The sequence below is a fragment of the Mytilus trossulus genome, chromosome 3, assembly GCF_036588685.1.
Source record: "Mytilus trossulus isolate FHL-02 chromosome 3, PNRI_Mtr1.1.1.hap1, whole genome shotgun sequence".
In the NCBI taxonomy this organism is placed as follows: domain Eukaryota; kingdom Metazoa; phylum Mollusca; class Bivalvia; order Mytilida; family Mytilidae; genus Mytilus; species Mytilus trossulus.
This window is the reverse complement of record NC_086375.1, coordinates 48,584,178-48,604,238: the sequence shown is the minus strand read 5'-3', so window position 1 is coordinate 48,604,238 and position 20,061 is coordinate 48,584,178. Positions and strand designations below refer to the sequence as shown.

At 30.7% G+C, this 20,061-nt stretch overlaps 1 protein-coding gene and 1 long non-coding RNA gene across 9 annotated transcripts in view; one reads left to right on the top strand and one right to left on the bottom strand.

Moving 5' to 3' along the window:
• The window catches only part of LOC134711705 (delta-like protein D), a 105,821-nt gene that overhangs the window by 32,771 nt on the left and 52,989 nt on the right, over window positions 1–20,061 (top strand). The window contains exon 1 of one of the 4 annotated variants that reach the window (XM_063572492.1): window positions 4,712–5,082. The exons of 2 other annotated variants lie outside the window; for them this stretch is intronic. The gene's annotated coding sequence lies outside the window, so the exon portion shown is untranslated. Of the gene's footprint in view, window positions 1–4,711; window positions 5,083–20,039; window positions 20,057–20,061 lie in introns of those variants that run through there. One more of the 4 variants, XM_063572496.1, reaches the window with a different exon arrangement.
• Window positions 1–20,061, bottom strand: part of LOC134711706 (uncharacterized) — a 56,627-nt gene that overhangs the window by 1,668 nt on the left and 34,898 nt on the right. For all 5 annotated transcript variants that reach the window (XR_010106216.1, XR_010106214.1, XR_010106215.1 and 2 more), the window contains 2 exons: window positions 6,074–6,181; window positions 4,438–4,489 (listed from right to left, as the gene is read on the bottom strand). This is a non-coding gene — a long non-coding RNA (uncharacterized LOC134711706). The remainder of the gene's footprint in view (window positions 1–4,437; window positions 4,490–6,073; window positions 6,182–20,061) is intronic.

Sequence of the window (20,061 nt, the reverse complement as noted above, 5' to 3'; positions counted from 1 at the left end):
ATTCAAATGATTGGTTGTACAATATCAGCCACATTCTAAGTTTCACAAGACGAATGAGAATCAGAACTTTATATCCCCCTATTTACTGTCAGTGACAATACCTACAAGTTATTTCTATGGGAAAATCTAACATCACATATTAAAACCCTTCAGGTAAAAATATACTTGAGATATTTTCTCACATTCAACTTAAAGATAAAGCAAACCACAAAATTACAAAGGCGTTGAAAATATATCACAGCTTGGTATGAGAAGCGGTACATCTTTGATATCTTAAACTATCGCTGGATTGTCATTTGTCTCTTTCATATTTCCGGCCTACCCAATATGATGTCTATCATTTACAGAAAAAATCAAGTTGACAAAGTCGAATCTGTCTGTTAAATCACAAAATTGAGTTAAAAAAAATAAATGTTTGCTCAAATTTATCATTGTCAAAAAGATAATCTTTCATTATTGATTTCACAGTCAGACTCCTGTCAATGGTATGCTGTTTGGAGAAAATCATATCCAAACCTTGTCAAGGTACAAAATTCTTCAGATAAAATTGTCATATCTTTATAAAAAATCAATTTCATCAAACGTCAAATCATTAGCTAATACATATTTAATAGAAGCATTAAAAATAGACCATAGCATGTCTGTTGCCTCCTGGTTACTGGAGAAACAATAGACATGTATTTCCAATCAAGCAGGCTAAATCCTTCTAAGTAATACCAGTACATGTAAGATATGATGGATTGGATGACATGAGTTGCTTATATAACAGAATGTTTGACAGCAAGATTCTAAATCAGCAGTTTAAATAGTACTCTCAGAGTGCTGTTAGTATATATAACTTAAGCATACTGTAATACAACAATAAAATTAGAAAATTGCTTAAATAAATCACTAAAATAAGTTGGTTTAAAGTCATTTGACCCAATTAGGTAAATTTAACAGTCAGGAATACTGGTCAAATTCACTGGCACTGTAGCTGTAAACTTCTATGAAAGAGGCAAAAAAGCCTACTCCCTCATGATTTAAGACCTATTTATCTTAAGATTTTTTTTAACTGTAGTGACCACTTTATAGTAATATCTTAAAAACATGTTCTCCTATGAGCAGTGTAAATAATAAGGGAGTTGACAGTTAAACACATTTTGATTAGATTTTCAAATATTGAAATTGCATTTATGATACCAAAATACTGTAGAAATGTATTTTGAACTCAGTGATAATGTCTTTAAAAGTGAAATATGAAATTTTTTAAATTCACTGTTTCAACTTACGTAATAACAATTTCCCTAGCCAAGAATTTTTGTTTTGGATTTTGTTTGATAAAGAAACCAATGCATTTTCTGGATAGAAATCATCTTAACTATTCAGTCATTAGAATTTAATGGTAAAAATTTGTTAAAGATATAAATTTCACATTACTGACTTAGATTTAAAGTGAATAACTTGCACTGATTGGAATATTTGAATGATAACATGCAATTATCATTTAAAATGTTATGTATCAAACAGTAGGATATATGTAGATGAAATATGGACTTGTAGTAGGACAGGTGCAATATAGTAAACACTATCTCTTACCTTATCAGTGCTCTCAAATTCAAGCACATTATGACTTCATTTTAGATGATTTTAAGTGTATCTAAAGTCTTCATGAAAAATATAACCCTAGAATAGTAAAAATTGTGAGCCAGCTGATAGTTAAAATTTTTCTCTGCTTTACTTACAAAAAAATCAAATGAATTTACTAGTTCTCTGTTGGGGGTTATCTCTCTGAGGGTTATCTGGTCTGTCAAAAACATTTTTAATGCAAAATTCAAACGACCTTGCATGGACAACTTTTTTCTAGATATGATTTTCAACACAGCTTTATATAGTGACTCTTTTCACATTACATCTTATTGTTAAAACTTAAGGTACATGTATACTGAAAGTATTTTAACTTGTAAGATTAATATAAGTTGTCATTTTTTAAGTTGCATTATTTATAACGACATAACCCCTTAACTTTAAGATATAACACATTTGTGTCTACAATACTCAAATGAGAAATAAGAAATGTGTGACTTTATCATAAGTGTTTCTCTACACCTATTGCCGTTCATTCAAAATTTTGAACACATTGCAATTTGTTTTATAAATCAAATTCTTCAACTGGTCAGAAATTTTATCCTTACCACTGTAGAGAACCAGTCAAGTTATAAAGGTGCAAAGTTAAAAAAAAAATAAAGAATACTTAAAATCCTGCAAGACTTGAATTCCACTTTCGAGATTGAACGCATAGGACTTAACCTTATATGTCATGAATTCAAGTAGACAACAGAGTTGAAGTCAAAACAAGCTGAAGTAAAATTATACTAAACTGCTGAATCAAACAGCACATCTACTGATACATCACTTGCATGATATTAATATAAGCAATGGATTAGTTTAACCTTAATCTTAAAGTTGAACATATTCATCTTCCTGATTGCATGCAAGTCAGTAAGTTTATAAATAGTTATAGAATATTTATGAGTTTTTAAATACTTTATGCAAGGATTGACTGGTTGAAGTGGATGAGGTATCTGGCAGATTTAGTTGTCCTGACAGGATAGTTAGTCAGGTATGAAATCATCTCAGACAAGATAAGCCACAAATCAGACAATACGTTAGACATAACAAACAAGTCCAGATCAAAATCTCTGTGGTTTGTGGGAATAATGAATAGAGAAAATTTCATTATCTCTTCATCCTAGACTAAAAACTTTTGTTGTAATAACCTGTTAACTTGTTCCTAAAATAGCTTCAGTTGGCTAAAGTGTTCCCATCTGTATCACAATTCTGTTTCTTTGATTATTTTCAGATTAGTTTTTATTTTGTGACAATTAAGTCCTCAAATTTTTTGAAAATTCTGTCATATTTTTAAATAAGTGATCTGCACCTTTACAAAATAGAACACTCTGCTAAACATCACATGGAATTGATATTGTGTATTTCTCTCTTTTTTGAAGACCCATTGGTGGCCTTGAGCTGTTTTCTGCTCTCTGATAGGTTGCTGTCTCTTTGACACATTCCCCATTTCCATTCTCAATTTTACTTATTCATTTGATATATAAAAAAGAAGATGTGGTATGATTGCCAATGAGACAACTATCCACAAAAGACCAAAATGACACACACATTAACAACTATAGGTCACCATACGGCCTTCAACAATGAGCAAAGCCCATACCGCATAGTCAGCTATAAAGGGCCCCGATAAGACAATGTAAAACAATTCAAACAAGAAAACTAACTTGTTATAGAAACAAAAATTACTCAAAGTTATAAAATGTTAATGTTAGTTTTTTTGTAATCTCTTAAAGTTGGATTTATTTTAAGTCACCTTAAATAACGTATTCTCTGTTCTTACAACTTTCTGTACTGTGGCAGACTTACATATTAAAATTAATAAAATTCTTACATTATAAAAGTCCTTTCCCCCATTTTTTAAGTTAAATAAAAAAAATCTTCTATGATTAATCTGTCACTTCACAAATAAATGTGTCAGCATAAGAGCTTATGAAAATACACAAATGTACTCTTTAACATAAAAAAAAAAAAAGATTTTGTAAACCATCCAACAGCACTTCAATTCATCCAAAGACAGAAAAAATGGTTTTCATCAAATTTGGCACTTATTTTTGCCCCAGTGCTTCAATGACACAAAATTACATGTAGCGATATGTCATAGCAAACAGCAGATAGCGTTAAATCACAGCAAAAATGCATGAATTATCCAAAAATAAAAATGCATGTAACATTCCACTAGCAGTGCTGAGACAGCTTGTTACTTATTGGCAAACTAAAACAAAACAGGAGTTATCTCCCTTAGATACGTGTTGAGGAAGGAAACAATACAATCCAAAATACCTATCTATAAATTATGCAATATAATTATACATCAATTATGTTAATTAGGCAATTAGCACATTAAGTTCATGTGTTTTCTCTATCATAAAATACAGATGGGAATTGGCAAGCAAAATATATATTATCCTGTTCATCGCAATAAATTACGAGGTCAATATCATATCGCATCCTTCACATTCAGGAAATCTCCGTAACTAATTTTTTAGCGCTGATTGATTGTTCAATCATTTTGAGTATACAAAACCCTGATAAAGGTATGAATATCTTGTCTTGACATTTATTTAATAACATAGGGGCTATTACTTTTATATCATAATACTTACGCCCAAGATTGATATAGGGGCAATTCATTTTGTATACACCTGTTTCTATGGAAACAAGAAAGTAAATGGCAGAAAAAGTTAGCGGAAGTTTTTACATCTGAATTGCATTCTGTTGTAGTAAGATCTTATCTGTTTTTTGTCAACAGAAGTCACATTAGATGCAAAGCACTTGAGTTTCCATGTTGAGATGTTATGAGTTAAGTGACTGTTTATTTTAATATACCTGCCATCTTTAATATAAACCAAACTTTGAAGGCTTCCTCTATCAGGAAATTCTACAAAACAAAAGATGTAGAGATTACCAAATGTTTTTTTAAAAACTATTGAAAATCTGAAATGATACATCCATCATAAATTCTACAATATAAGTATAACTTACACAATCCTCTTTGTAACTGTCATCTCAAAAAATACATAAAATATGATAACATCTCATTAATTGTACTAGTAACGTCACTAATTGGAAGGAACTTGTAGTTATTAAATCTGGACAGATATCAAAACTAGAAAAAGCAAACATTTATCAAGAAGTTGTTGGAATAGCTTCAACAAAGATTCTGTATCATAACAAAAAATGTCTATAACAAGAAAGTGAGGTATAGATGATTTGTCATGGAAAACATAAACAAATTATAATGGGAAATCTGTAAAAGCATAATGAAATTCTTTCAAGCGGATTAAATTATAAATCAGATGAATGAAACATAAAAAGCAACGCATTCTGTTAAACAAGCTGTAGTAAGACATCTGGTTTGAAAGTTAAGACATTCTCTGGATACATGCCCAGCGCCTCCTCTCCCAGGACAAAGCAGGGATTTTATAACATGGAATCTTAAGTCAAACAATTTGTTTACATTTAGCTGTACAGGTGAGTCTGAGATTAATTCTTGTAGACTTTAATTATCTTTATTTACCAATAATGTTGTTTGTTTTTATAGATAACATTGAAGTTAAGGTATCAATGTATAGAGGCTTCATATAGAATGGCCTCAACTTGTCCTTAATTCTTATGACTTGTTATAACTTTAGTTAATTAGTGTACTACTTTAGATCTATTTTGTGGACAACTTTATGAGAAAAGTTTGGCTGAGGTCTGCTCATCAAATAAAGGTTAATCAATTATGTGTCTACTATCTAGATTTTGTTAAGGACATTTCAGAACATGAAGTGTGTTGCTGTTTATCTATCTTCATGAACTGGTATTAAAAACATTTGTTTCAAATTTTTGAGATGGATTAATCATTGTAAGCATATGCTTTGTAAAAAGCTTGTTTGATAAAGTTCATTCAAGTTTTTAAAGGTGCAAATAACAATTAAGGCAGTTGATCACCTTTTGCTTAGTAATATCAAAGACAGGTATATTGGGTAAATGAAAATCTAAATGGTCTTTAACTGAAGTTTGTCTTCAGGGTTGCGTGCAATATCGTAGCGGCTGCGTAGATTTTGACTATTGAATGTGTAGCTATAGACTAGTTGTCAAATAGATATTGATAGCAGCTACGTAGCTGCTACGATGCTGAACTCAACCCAGGTATATAACCTAGCTACTTAAGTCCAACAAAAAGGTATGTCTCCAATTCTAGACACTCATAAAACTTGTATACTACCTCCACAGCAAACCAACAATACAAAAAAAAAAGACCACAGTGGACCTCTGGTCAGTGATACATGCTTGTAAGGAGAACTGGTGCAACAGTTTGGAATAAAGACATGAAAAATCACTTTTTTTTAATGAGATTTTGGTTGACACTTTGTGCAGTACAAAATTCACAATACTGGTATTCCCTGTTATTTAATATAACTTGTAATGCGTTTGTTTAGAGGGAATTGCATACAAATGATTTTTTTTGATAACTTACTAATTGGTCAGCTGCAAACAATCATATTTCATTGGGTGACACTTTACTTCATGAAATGTTATTGGGCCTAGACAGTATTAACAGGACTGTATCCTCTGTAAAATCTGTCTGAAAAAATTAGAATAAAAATATTATACTAAATCTATGTTCATTTTACAGATGAGGTTTAAGATTACTAAACAGCAATTTCAGTTTGTGTTAATAACAGCAAATGTAGCATAAGATAGAATGCATATCATCTAATTTTGACCATCTACCAATTTTTATGTATAAATAACAATCCATTTTCCATTTATAAATAATAAAGTTTAATCATACCCAGAAAATCATGCTTTCAGTACACACTGTTCCAGAAAAAAAGTGTAAATTCCACAAAGTAAATATGTGTAATTAGTTGTTTACACGTGTAAGTCAACAATAATTCAGTAATTATTCCTCATCCTGATACCAACTACTAAAACAATCAAAAGTGATGTTTTCTCCAGATCTTTGTGTTAAAATTTGGCAGCTTTCACAAGAAAAAAAGATTATGTTTTGTCAAAGATAAATGGGAACAAGGTGTTTCAATACAAAAATCGACAGCGCATTGATTTTAGTAGAAACCAGATTTATTAGCCAACTGACTGATCAATGTGTTTAATGCTACTTGTAGTAACTTATAGTAGAAGCAACATAGTTGTTTGAAATACATTGATCTCAATCTATATGTACTTATAAAATAAGTTCAACTCCATTCTGTTTCTTATCGTCAATGATGTCAGTACCTTTGCACTTTTTTCACTAATTAGTGTGAATAGAGTGCACCTTTATTTTTTGTTCTACAAAAAAGTCAAGGTTACAAACAGGAAAATAGTGTATTAGAATTCATATACTGATAAGCTTTAGATAGCATACCAATATAGCAATAGCAGATACTAAAGTCTAATAGGGGGTTTCTTATCAGATGGTGCCATAGTTTGTTGAATCTGTGCTAAAAGTCTTTAAACCAACCCTTATTCTCAATAGATTTGGTAACAGGTTGGGGAATCTATCTTCCTATACTCCTTTCCTTCAACAACATTTTCCATAATGATTTATCTGACACAATATTGTATGGGAGATTATAATACATCAAAGACTCAGTAATTTTTGTTATACACATAAACTGTAATAAAAAATCTAATCTCCATTCACTGACCAGCGAGTCATTCATATCACTGTAGTATCAATGAAGTGGAGTTGTCTAATAAAACATAAATCATCTTTTATATTTAAGATTGAACAGTCTGGAAACTTAAATTTAAGATGATTGTACATAGTAGATTTTTTGTATAAAAAAAATGACTTTTGAAATTTTTAAGGGGAATAAGGTACTGATCAGGCGCTGCACTTTTACATAGACTGAGTTACAGCATACTTGTAGGTCAAAAGATTACCAGTATATGTAATCAATTATTAATACAGTTTTTAAGAGTATTATCTAACTTCATTTTTGTAATAATAGCAAAAGATAGTATAAAAAAGTACTTCTTAAATAGAGTTACACCCACTGTAATGAAATGAAAGCTGCATATATATTTCTTCTTATGACCATTGAGAAAAATTGACTATGTCATTGATGAAATTATAATAGACAAAAACTTATTTTCTTGTAAACTATGCCCCTGATCTTTACCAAGGTTTAGATTCTTATAGTAAATCAGAAATGAAGAACAGATGGACAGAACAAATTGCTTGTAACATTATACACCATAAACTGTGTGGCATACAGGTATAATGAGTTTAATGTTTTTGCCCTTATAATTAAGAAGCTTAGTGCAAAATTTTGTATTTGATGATGATATAAAATTTGTATCAAAAACAAACATATAGGCTTGAAACTTGGCATTAGATATGGGTTTATCAGAATGCACCCCAGAAACAAAATAATATTCTTAGCATTCCTTGTAGATAAAAATGTTCATACTCTCAATGTTATACTGTATGCCTAGGTCGTATGATAATATTTTTCATCAGTTTTTATTTTTTAATTATGTTTAACAAAGATAGTACATGGGGCATATCTCTCAAATTGCAGTTTAGAAATTGGAATATTTTTTATTTTCTTATTTTATTTTTTTTATGTTTTAAAAGGTCTATTTTTACTTGTTAATAGTACCATTAACCTATTTGAGTTCGAACTCACCTTGACCTTCCTATATTTAAAGTGTAATGAGAAAGACTCTGAATTAAGCAATATGTCCTTATTCTGTCATTATATCATTATGAAATAATTAAAACTAAATATTGATGGAAAAACTATGACAGATAGAGTTCATCACTACATTTTTGTTCAATCAGGCACTTTAAAGCAGCAAGAAATTTTGAGACTACCCCAAATTCATTATATCATAGAAAGCACTATACAAGTTTCAACACATGTACATTCAGTGTCTTGTCCTGCTTTCAGCAATTTAACAATAAAGTTGAAATTGCATGTATCACATATATAACTCACTGCTTTGCAAGGCCAAATTCCAATGGAAAGATCAAATGCAACATTTTCTTCAGCAGTAAACAACCATTGTAATAATTATATGTAGGGCCTCTCCTTATTTTTAGCATTTGAAGTATAAACAATGCTATGAATTAGGAGGAGTAGCCATACATTGTTTACAAACATGGAAAACAACAATACCTACTTGTGATGTATGGGTTAATGCCCTTGTCTTATCTATGCCACACTTGTATGACATGCATTCTTGTCATAGTAAGCAGATAAGACACTGTTATATCAATAAGTTACATAACTCGGCTACGCACCAAGATTTCTCTTGTTTCTGTGATTGTATTTTACGCACTATGAAGCGAGCCAAAGATATCGAAAATCTTCATGAATTTCTGACATGTAAACTATAATAATGTACAGTTTTTGGAACTTTGCTTATTTTCTTCCGCAGCAGCATCATCAGTTTTGATCTTTCAACATTAAAATTCGGTAGTTGTATTGAGTTATCTTTAAACATCTGTAAGGCAATTTAGTCTGCAGTCTCTATCTGATTGACACTGGTCAGTAATAGCACTTTGATAGGATTTTATCTGATAAGCCTACCATTCCAACAGATAGTAATTAAATTTTATCTCTTCCCACGAGGTTTCAACCTGTTAAAGGCTTCTTTTGCTATTTTAGAGATGTTTGGGATAAGCAACACTTGTTTTTATTTCTACAATTTACATGACATGTACATTTGATAAATAAAAAGTTGACACAACAGACTTAACAGTTGGGAGGGTGTGCAATGATATTCAATAACAGATGTTTAAAAACAACTGCTGGTTAATGCTTAAAAAGATATTTACCAACTGAAATATGATGTCTCCACTGCAAAATTATCAGTTATGCAATATTACTACTTAAAAATTCCTCAACTGCTTATTCTTTCAAAGTGCAAAATCTTAAACAGTGCAGATTTTCAAGCACTATTGAAATCTGTTAAGGTTTTAAGTATAATTCCCAATCAAATTCACAAGCATTATAAAATGTAATAACCCCTACAACTATCTTAATTCAACAAGCACATGTATATTTAAATACATTGCACATACAATCTTGGAGTAACCATAGCTTATATGTACCTTCCCTATTAGCTGCTGAAACAATGCATAAGCAATGAACAAAAACAAGAAATGAGATTAAATGATAAAGAAAAATCATTATATGTAATAAATAAACTGTCAAAAGAATGAGGTTGGATAAGGGTTGTTCCTATGCTTCAAGTTCCTTTGAGGGGCTCAGTAATGGTCAACTCATCTGGGGCAATCATTTACATAGGAAATCAACTTATTAACTCTGCAATTTTGGGTTTTTTTTTTGTTCTTGCTCATCAAAAAATTTGAATGTTTCCTTTATTGTTATATACATATTGAAAAAAAAACAACTTCAAAATACACAATTGTTAAAATACTTTATATCATTTCCCTAACGTTGTTAATTCTCTGAAAGAATCACAATATAATCTTGAAAAAAGAAGTTAACTTATGCCTTTGCACATCTTATCACTAATTCTAATAGTAACTATTAATTTTACAGACTTCAGAAATATAAAAACTCTAATGCATCAATTTGAAATGATAAGATATATCTCATAGCAATATCTTAAAAAATAATGAGAGAAAGGGAATCTAACTTTTGTGATAAGTTGAAACTTGGCAACATTTACAAAATAAAATACAAATTTCACTGTAGTACATTAGTACAACAAAGATGTGGGGTTAGGGGGAAATAGATAACAAAGAAAAGATCATTTAGATGTAATAAAGATAACCATCATTCCTTTTTGAAGAAATTCTGAAGTAACCAAACCATCCTAAAGAAGGATGATAAGGCTGTTTGAGGGTAAAGCAATCAATCAATACAAAAAACTGCCATAGTTATATTATGAAATTGATAGAGTCTATTTACTGTGTCAGTGTACCCAAATTGGCAAAGTTTGACATTATCTAAAGTATTCTGCCAGACCCCTCTGTCAGTGAAGCAATATACTGTCAACAACTGATAGCTAGCATCCTATCTTTTGTTTGAACAGATTTAACTTCATTTTTTTCTGCAGTAAAGTTCTCAGTCTGAAATTTATCACTTTTTAATGATGATCATAAATATTTGTGAAGAATCAATTGACAGTTCCCCCAACAAATATACTGATAGGATTTTCTATTACCCAATCGTGAGAAAATATATAATAGTAAAAATGTCCTATCTTAATATTCTTAAAAATTCATTGTTGTTTTCTTTTTTGCCTCTTTTTGTAATGAATTCACCAATCTTTATCATTGCTGTATGTTGCCCTCTAGTATCCTTAAGTATTTTTACTGTTGGTTTTTTGGTCTCCTTGAAGTATCCCCCTTTAACGATCAGAGCAAGACTTGATTATTCAGATAGTATTCAAATAAAAATCATAAAAAATCTTTTTGTATTGCGTAGAAATGTTATGTAATAATTGAATGTCCCCAAGGTCATGTGGTACAATGCTGGAATAATCGAAGATATTACATTCACATCTCCTTTTATTCAAACTTATCCATACTAATGTAGAATTGTTGATTTAACAATTATATATTAGAGGACTTATGTATTGTTTGTCCATGTAGAAAGGTCAATGTTATTATAAATGGACCATTGAACTGTATATTGATGAAGAATGGTTTGGGCCATTATTTTACTGATGATCACCATAAGATCACCAAACTGCATTCATATGGTTGGTGATAATGAGATATAGTTACTGTTAAAACAAGGGGTCAACCACATTATAAGCTACTGTAAAACGATTGGTGTTGATATAATGTGACTACTGTACTATCAGATGTTGAATTATAAGTATTATTATAAGGGGACAAATGTTTGCTTAAACTAGCTGAAGTGTTGGTAATAGGACTATATATATTGTAGTGTACTGTAAGCTGCTTCAAAATGGATGGTTTCATTATTTGTACACCACAGTGTACTGTTTATTGCTTAATAGACAAAAGGGAGTATTTATTATATGAGACCATAGATCTATGGGTATTACATCTTATGAGCATTACATCTATGATGTGACTATCACTGTGAGCTGCAATAGAATTATGGATGCTTTCTGTATTTGATTAGAGGACAACTGCATGATTGCTTTCTTTTTTAGTTTTATCTTTTAAGATATGTCAATTTTCTACAAACGATGCAAATAAGAATTTTTATCAAGCAATAAATAAATAACTGACTGACATGCAGATCTTAACTATAGTTTTTAAGATTCTAATCAAATGCATACGCTGTATATTAGGTCCGAGACCACCATTGTCGTCCCTTGATTTTCGTTGTTCACAAATATAGTCCCTAGTGTTGACAGTGGGTTACTTGCCATTAATTTTTATACCCCTTCCAAATTTATTTCTCCATGTTCAATGCCTCAAATGGCAAGTAGGGGGATGAAATTACACTGTAAAAAAATTTGGGTCCAGAATTTTAAAGGAAAGTAGTGATTTGGTCCAGCTGAAAAAGGTTGAAAATGAGCACTTTGGAAGCTGTCAAAAGATTTCAAGACGCCCTAAACATAAAATTGTCCATATTTTGAGTTAGAGGCGATGAAGTTTTCTATAAATTTGATATAATTTGTCCCAAAAGTAGTACAACACACTGTAAAAGTTTCTTTGAGAAAGCGCAGGTGGGATTTTTTTTATTTTCATTTATGTTCTAAAAGAAATGCACTACGAATTAATTGTGTTCTCGGACCTAAGAGGTGAAATCTGTAAATATAGAATTTGTACTCTGGCAACTTCCCTAAATGATTTGATGGTGTCAACTTGTCAAATAGCATGAAACTAAAGGATTTAAACTTTTATTTTATAGAATTTGTGCAAAAACGACCAATTTTGGAATTTTATGGTCAAAATAGGCATTTTATAACTTTTTCAATATTGATGCATAAATGGCTTCCTGACTTTCTATCTGACAGGTTTTTATGTGTCAATATTTGTGTTTCTATGCCTTTATCTGCTTCTTTTACTTATTTATGAACTCTGAATCTACAGAAAAGAAGTTTATCTCAGGTAAAATGTGCAAAATGTGTTGTATAAATGACCCTTGTCTAACGTCTTGTTTGGATGAAGTCAATAGTGGAGAGCTTGGTATATAAAATTTGATGTCCATATTAGAGACCTCACTAAATTTGTATCAAATGCACTTTACAATGTATATTGTACCTGTTCCATTTCACATAATATATTTCTTTTCTTCTGTAGGAGAGCAAGTGGTTTAAATATAAGCCTGTTGAGAATAAATTGCATGCAAGTTTTTCCCTAAAAAGGCAAAAATCTTTGTTTCAGTCCATACTGCTTGTAAGAAAAGTTAATTGCAAGAGTCTTTTTGTGCTCAGATTTGTTGTATCATGTCACATGAGTATAGAAATGATAAAAAAAGACACAAATTTTTATTTCTTATAGCCTCAATATGCATTTTTTAATGTAAATATGTGGCACGGCCTAAATTGACCCTAAATTTTTTCCAGTCTTACTTGGCCTAAGACCCTTTTAAACTAATATGATATGTTATTTGTAACTTTTCTTTCCATTTAAAGTACTTTAAACACATATGTAAGGATTATTTATAACCAAAAAGCTTCACAAATTTAAAATTGCTGGAAAATATTACATCTTCATGTAAGGCCCCCTTCATTGAAAAACCTAAATTTTTAGGCGCAGGCTCATATAAATTTGACTTTTGAATAATTATGCCAAGTCTGATAAATCAAACGAGTACTCTATTGCTTTTAGTACATGATAAGTTATATATTAAGGCATTTAAAAAGTATTTTTTTGCAATATTTTAATTTTTAAAGCCCCAAATGTTGATAGTTGAAATTTTTCAATTTTAACGTCAAAATTTTACACGCAAAGATGAGTATAGAACTTAACTTAATGTTTATAATATACATCCTATTGTCATGAAACTTTGTAAGCAGTGTAATAATACATTAAGCTTTGTTCATACCAAGTTGTTTTAAGATTTGTCAACTCTTTCTACCCTATTAGGTCCGAGACCACCATTGTCGTCCCTTGATTTTCGTTGTTCACAAATATAGTCCCTAGTGTTGACAGTGGGTTACTTGCCATTAATTTTTATACCCCTTCCAAATTTATTTCTCCATGTTCAATGCCTCAAATGGCAAGTAGGGGGATGAAATTACACTGTAAAAAAATTTGGGTCCAGAATTTTAAAGGAAAGTAGTGATTTGGTCCAGCTGAAAAAGGTTGAAAATGAGCACTTTGGAAGCTGTCAAAAGATTTCAAGACGCCCTAAACATAAAATTGTCCATATTTTGAGTTAGAGGCGATGAAGTTTTCTATAAATTTGATATAATTTGTCCCAAAAGTAGTACAACACCACGTAAAAGTTTCTTTGAGAAAGCGCAGGTGGGATTTTTTTTATTTTCATTTATGTTCTAAAAGAAATGCACTACGAATTAATTGTGTTCTCGGACCTAAATTACTATCTTAAATAATTCAAATCCGAAAAAACTTTTATCTGTTACATACTGAACGACAAGTAAAAGCTTTTATTTTTATGGTTAGAAGATAAACAAAAATTCTATACCACCAATGTTTTGAAAAGATTCAGAAACTGTAGCAGATTTTTTTCTATTTTAAAGAAACAAAACTATATTTCTCTTTTGTGGATAATGAAATCAAATGTTTTTTTCTATTTCAACTTCTTTATGATATACTAGAACACACCCGTGATATCGCGGGTCCGTGACTGAATTAAAGTAAATAACAATGCGTAAGCCTTATTTTAGTACTGGTATTATCATCTGATAAAGTCATACCGATTATAAGATACACAGTTTTCTCTGCTTTCAAGATATTTCTGTTTGAACCCGTCGACCTGGTACTTGTGAATTATTGGTATTTATTAATTATTTTGGAAAACAAAAGGTCCTGGAATGGAGTATTTTTAAATCAACAGCATTATAAATAAAGTTGAATTCTTGTATTCGCTGTTTACGTCATGCCCGCTAACAAATTGAAAACTGTACCTATACGCTTTATTTTAAGTCCAGATTTTTAGTATTCATATTGTTATCTTAGAAAGTCTTACTGATTAAAATACTACAATAGGGAACAATTTGACAATGATTGAATTCAGGAGTGTCAACCCTGTGATTATGACCCGTTTGCCTAATACATCTTTTGGTGGTGCGCCTGTCAAATGCGGAACGTACAGATAAGGTAATAGGTAACAGCCAGGTGAATATACTATTGGTATCGGTATCGGACTCGACCCGGAACCTGTTAATTATTGGCAATATTAATTATGTGGAAAACAAAAGGGTCTGGAGTGGTGTAATTTTTAATCTACACCATAGCCCTATATTAGTTATATATAAAGTTGAATTCTTTGATTTGTCGTTTTTACCCGATGACGGCTGACAAATTGGACCTTGTAATTTTAGTATTATAGATATTATTCCAACACACAAAGGTCATATTATTAGTTGATGCTATTTCATAACTCAATCTTTATAGTAATCTTGATTATTTCAGTGAGGAGTTAAATTTCACTAGGTTCAAAATTAAGAATCATGAAAAAATGGGTAAAAAAAAGCATAAAAATTCAACCATGCAAACAGGTTTGCCCTTAGAAATCTTGAAATAAAAACACACTACTTAACAATATTTTAAATAATGGCTTTCATTCTGGGAATCTTAATATGACATATGTGATAAATGTCACCATCTTCAGCTGAAAAAAATGGGTCAAATTGCATGCTGAAAAATTCATTTTAGTGAGCATCCATTGCTTTTTTTCCTACTGCCTCAAAGTAAAGATACTATCGTGTTTGCATATTACATACTTCTAAGATAATGTGCTGTTAAGTGTTCAAAAACTGTCTCTATCATTAGTGAAATAAGAAAGTACTTCATATGGCCTAATTTTGTTGTGTAATAGGAGGGCATTGACTTAATTTTTCACTTTAGGGGGTTTACAGGTATATCATGCTCATTTCAGATGTTACACAACACGACACGACCAACTTTATATATCTGTTATTAGCTTTTCTGTATATAAAATACTCTGGCAATCAATGCAAGTTCCACAAGGATGAAACATCAATTTGGCATCAAATGAAACTATAATACCATTATGAATAAATATATAAACTTGACTTTGACCCCCATGGTATCTAATTATAAATAAGGCCCATAACTTCACAGGTGGTCACATGTTTCCTTAAATATTTTTTCACCTTTCTGTGTTTATATTAGATCTGATATCTGTTAACAAAAAACTTTGTCATGAAGCACCTGTACTACCTTGATCAATAATCAAACGCACATTTGTTTTATACCAAACGTACCTTTAGTCTATCATTAATCATTATGCAAAGTGATTTTCTTTCTCTTAACTCCCGACCATTCTAGACCTGAATCAGTTTTTAACGCTACATTCCACAATACAATGAGCCATACTCCATAAACAAACATCCATTCATCAATTATTCTCAATATTGTATTTGTTTGGGTTTTTAAATTGAAAGACCAAAAAATTGATCAGTTTAAGCTATTAGCCTTATTTACTTTTATTATGTGGAATTCTCTGGAGAATGTATTGTTAAAAACAAGGTAGGAAAGAACATATCTTTATACTTATTACGTACCTATGTAATATAACATAAAATTATATTAGAAATCCTTCACTTTTCAAACAATCAATGTTATAAATGTTTGATGAACTAAGTATGATATGACCTTAAAATAAGGACAGGGTCACAAAGAATCATTCAAGTAGTATTATTTTCATAATTGGCATCTGTGTAATTTGCAAGTCATTGATGTGATAAAAAAGACCACTTTAGAAAAATAAAAATTTGCCTGCCACTATAAATAATTGATAATTGTAATGTTTTTCCCAACCAATACTGAACATTATACTTAAATTTATAGAAGTGTTAACTAATTATCCCACAACTGGTCAGTTAAATATGAATTATACCTAGAGACATTCAAACATTTGTAAGGTGAAGATTTTCAAAATGGCTGAGGTGAAACAGTCTGCTTTAGGTTCCTTTACCTTAAATTCACCTGCACTTTATTCAGACAAATTAGATAACACCTGTATAAGTTTGGGCTTAAATCTGTATCATTTCATTTAAAATAATTATTAAATTGGTTTTCTTAATGTAATTATCTGACTAATTTATATTTCCCTTCACTATTTTCTCGAAAAATTTGCATTATGAATAATCTTTCCATTATTTGATTTATACCTAGTTTTGAAAATGGAACTTTTTGACAAATAAGGCAAAGCAGCAGGTGAAGAAAATGGACATTTTCTATTGGTCCAATACTAAGCTGTGGTTAATGTTAGTTAACATTGCAGGGGCGGATCCAGCCATTTTAAAAAGGGGTAAGGGGGTTCTTAACCAAGGATACAGGGGGTTGGGGTGGGGGGTTCCAACCATATTTCTCCATTCAATTAATGCATTGATTGTTGAAAAAAAAGTGGATTCCTACTCTACATGTTTTGTATGGGTCAAAATTGGTAGCTTCTGGCACTACCCATGGTGAAACATGAATCTTACTTCATATGAAAGTCTTATCAACTGTCCTAAAAGTTTTCCTTAAACTGGCTAATTTTATCCCAAGATTCCTCCTAGTTCTCCTCAATCATATCTCATCTCCCCTTAGAAGATACAAGGCATGTCTGTCATCATATGATAAAAATATTTGATAAGTCTTCTACATCAATTTTATCTTATTTCATTAAAATTTTATAATCACATGCATCTGTGACTGTTTTATGAAATGATAAAAATCAAGTATGATGTAACAAAACTGCACTCTTTTTCTTTAGAAAAGAATAAATATTTACTTAATGCTCAATAAAAAATTTAAGTAAATAAATTATCTTGTAACATTACAGTAAGCTAGGTACAATATGGATTTTCTTTTTTTATGATGTACTTGGCTGGTTTGTTGTTTTCATTGTTCAAATTTGGGTCATCTGAATATAGAGCACTGCTCATTTTAAGCATTGTTTTACCTTCTATGATATATCCCAGTAAATAAAATGTTAATGAAAGATTTTTTCAGATATAAGAGATGGAAGTCCAGATGGGCAATTATTAGTATTTAAAAAAAATATATTTCAAGAATACTTTTTGTTAAATGCAATTGAAAATTGACCAGTTCATTTTGCCTTCTGTAGTGAATGAATGTGAGTAGCTAGATATGAAAATATATTCTACATGGAAATATCCATGTGAACAGTAGAGCCACACGCATTTCCACTTAAAGCCCAAAATATAAGTCCTATTTATTGTAGTATTATATATAGATAAGGTTCATGGATACTTCCAAAGATATGCCAACACCTGGTTTATACTGGTGCCAGATATCAAAGTCAAACAGGATTTACATGTTTTAGTGAGAAATTCATCCTAAAATACGGAACAATGAAGCTTACTTGACCCTTTCCTAGTCTTGATTAACAAATGAACCAGTTGTATTAAAATTAAATGATATTTTTATATTTTATCTGTCAAGAACAACTCAATTAAACAATACCCCCATATCAACAGGTCTGAATGTAAAAACTATGGTCTTCCATAGTTTGATCATTTAAAATACTTGTCGGCTTCTCATTCAACGTTTCTTGCTTTGTGATTGTACAGGAGTTAACCCGTAATATTTATCATACAATCACAAGGTATGGGAAAATTCTTCACAATAAGGATATAAACCACGTCTTTTTTTATCCTTTATACAACTTTTTCAAACTGTGACTGAATCGTGATTTATGTCGGTAACTTGGTCTTATTAAAATGATCCCCTAAGCAATGATAAAAACAAAACATTCTTAAATGATAATGCTATGATTATGTGTTGTACTGTACTTTTACTATAAAAACAACTTCAGTAGAAAATAGTAGCTCCCATAAAATCTTCAAAAGAAAAGATCAAATAATGTATCTAGATAAAAATGACAATACTGTTTTGGTTCAGAGGTTCAATTTTTACTACACTATATTATAATGAAGAATTACATTTCGTACAAGTCAGATACAGACAGGGAAAATATCTCAATAGAAAAATGGACCTTTATTTACTAATGCAGCAAGTTAAGTTGGAAACAGTTAACTAAAAGAACATCAAATTCCTGGTATAAGAGTTTATGAACAAAAAAAATGTCCACACAGTATGTTGCTTGCTTCATTCAATGATGGGCACACAAATGTACAGGACATGGTAACAGATTGGTCAGAATAATTAAATTCTGTGTAAAAGTAAAAATTTTAATCTCTTCAGTCATTCTAAATGGCCATCATTTAAAGTAAAGAAAAATCACTTTTCAGGAATCTGGGCTGAAAAATGTAAAAACTTAGACAACATTTTTTTAATTTTGCTGAAAATGACTAAGCTTTAAAATTCCTGAAACAATTTTAATAATCATATCAGGTGTACAACTTGTGTGCAATCTGGATGAAAACTAAAAGAAGAGTTGATTACACAAATCCGATTTCTTCACCTGCCCACCCATCCATCCAACATCACTGTAAGACAGTTTGGGACTTTGGCAAACCATTTTTTTTCCTCTGAGTTCAGTATTTTTGTGATTTTACTTTTTACTACTTAAACTACCATGACTAGTGTTCTGTTTCATGCATTTAACCATATCAGATCTTAAGCTACCACCTCAAACAAATATGGGTAATTTTTGATGATACCATGACTGTTGTTCTGTTTCATGCATCTACCTCCACTTAGAGGTTTTATGTGAAAACACAAGATCAAAATATGACTAAGCTATTTCCATCATGGATTTCTTCACTCATCTGAAATATAGCGATGTCAACACCTTTTCATATGAATTCTTTGATATTAGACATGATAAGAAATACATATTAACCCCTACCGATTATGATGCTATTTAACTATAAAGAAAAGAGGACCCACAACAATTGATGGATGTTTAATTTGAATACAGCAGAAGTCAGGTAAATCCATCATCCCTTCGTTGAACAGACCTTAAATTAACTGATTTAAAGATGATAGGTTCTAAACTTCAGAATACCTCTATAAATATACTGTTTTATTGAAAACAAAATGCAAATTCAAGTAGATAATGATCGGTGGGTAGATTACCATAAAAGGTAACTGTCCAACCATCTTTTCCGTTCTCACCGATTCGGTTACTCTGACCCCTCGAGTGACGATTGTTACAGATCTTAGAATGAAAGTGATAATAAACCATGAAAACTCATTATAAGATATTTTATACTGATAGTAGTATTACCTTAAAGGAACGACAGGTATATTTTACAGGTAAAAGTTTATCAACAATAAAGTGATGTCACTTAATTTTTATATCAATATTTAAGCTTGAAAGTTTTCCCACGGTCCTGAGACACTTGATGAGCTAAATGCAAGGTCAAAGTTGACAATTCATAAGACCGTAATACATGTAATAATGGATGTTTTTACCAGGTAAA